This window comes from Azolla caroliniana, unplaced genomic scaffold, assembly GCF_043228905.1.
Source record: "Azolla caroliniana isolate FFs.n. ecotype wild unplaced genomic scaffold, voAzoCaro1.0.p SCAF_8, whole genome shotgun sequence".
Taxonomy (NCBI): Eukaryota; Viridiplantae; Streptophyta; class Polypodiopsida; order Salviniales; family Salviniaceae; genus Azolla; species Azolla caroliniana.
In genome coordinates this window covers 17426563-17428412 of record NW_028230443.1, presented here as the reverse complement: position 1 = coordinate 17428412, position 1850 = coordinate 17426563, and the positions used below count along the sequence as shown (strand labels likewise).

Below are 1850 nucleotides of genomic sequence, written 5' to 3'. Positions count from 1 at the left end.
GTCAGAAAAACAAGTTACATGTTCCATACATAGTTTGATAGGATCTATAAAATGATAAGGGTGAGATTGTCTATTCTTCGTAGTGGAATGTAGGGGAATGCATTACGAATCATAGAGAGGTTAGCAAGCCCGCAAACATGTACACTAAGTTCTTTCATGGACACGTGAATATGTTGTATTGATAATGTCGACGAGGGGGTGTGTAGGTGATGTGTGTGTATTAGGAAGGGGCGAGGTGAAAACATACATGGCAAACTCACAAACACTGCAGATGTCTAAAGCTTACAAATTCACAAGCGTTACATGTAAAGCTTCTAATACACCCAGAAAGGCTCCTTTTGAATGTTGTCAAGAGAACTACCCAAAAAATGGTAGAATATTTGAAAATACATTAAGTTTGGTCCCCCGTTCATAAGAAGCATCTCGAGAGACGGAGACAGAGACAGACACTTAGAAGTTCGGCCACACATCTCTCTCTCTCTCTCTCTCTCTCTCTCTCTCTCTCTCCTTAGCTTCCGGACGAAGGAAGCAAACAACTACGAACCCACCAAACCCCATCGCTACAGAAACACAGACACTCAAGAAACACAAGAGTATACGGCACTCAAGAAACACAAGAGTATGTCTAAATACGTATATATATACATGTGTAGAATTAAGCCTGTATCCTCATCCATCATCTCTCTCTATCGTCCTTCCAACAGACCCTTCCAAGCCTCGCTCTCTATCTCTGCCATAGCTTAGAGCATATACAACACATTGCTCCTATTATCCGAGAAAGTGAGGATATGGCTTCCCTCCCCAATTCTGTATTGCTCGCTCTCAGGCTTGTATTTGTAGCTTTATGTGTCACAGCTCCAGGCCAGCCTGCGGGGGCAGCAGACGAGGATCCGTTGCAAGATTTTTGTGTGGCCGATAATGATGATGGTTATACGGCCATCACCATCAATGGGCGCACATGCAAGCCCGCCTACAAAGTCACAGCCGAGGACTTCACGTCCACCGTGCTGCGATCCTCAGCCGCAGATCCTCGCCCCAACAATGGTGTGCAGGCGATCGTGACCCTCGCCTCTGTCGACAACTTCCCGGGGCTCAACACGCTGGGCCTGTCCATCGCTCGCATCGACTTCCCGCCAAAGGGACTCAACCCTCCCCACGTCCACCCACGTGCCACCGAAGTGCTGTTGCTAGCTCAGGGCACGCTCACCGTCGGCTTCATCTCCACCAACAACACACTCTTCCAGGCCACACTGTATGCGGGCGATCTCTTCGTGTTCCCCCGTGGTCTCCCCCACTTCCAGATCAACCCCGACGAGAAGATTGAAGCGTTAGCCATCTCTGCCCTGAACAGCCAGAATCCAGGGGTCTCTCAGCTTGCAGCTGCCCTGTTTGCCGCGAACCCACCTCTGCCAGGGATCGTGCTCCAGAATACATTCGGCATCGACCAGGCGGAGGTGGATGCCCTCACCGCCAGTGTGGAGGCTACGTTGGCTTGAGCTAAGGTGGTGGCTCAAATGTCATATAGCATGAGCATCATCATATACGCACCATCTATCCACTGAATAAATGATTACAAGTTACAACGCTCTTGATTGGCGATTGTCCCCCACTGGTAATTGTGGTTTATGAATGGACATTGTGGTTGTACTTGCATTGAATAAGACAGCCACAGGCCTCCGTTGTTGCTGACGTACTACTGTAGTTTATGATTGACGTGCGCACATGCAATGAGCAACAGATATAAGTTATAACCACATTTTATTATTGTCTTCTAAAGTCAAATATTAGCGAATAGATTGCACATTATGATTGTTAAACATTTCATTGCTACATTGTTATACATTTCAAAG

General features: G+C 47.4%; 1 pseudogene; it reads left to right on the top strand.

Annotated features, from left to right (window-relative positions):
- The first annotated feature begins 688 nt into the window (after positions 1-688).
- LOC147861153 (germin-like protein 8-2 pseudogene) lies at positions 689-1815 on the top strand (annotated as a pseudogene).
- The last annotated feature ends 35 nt before the right edge of the window (positions 1816-1850 follow it).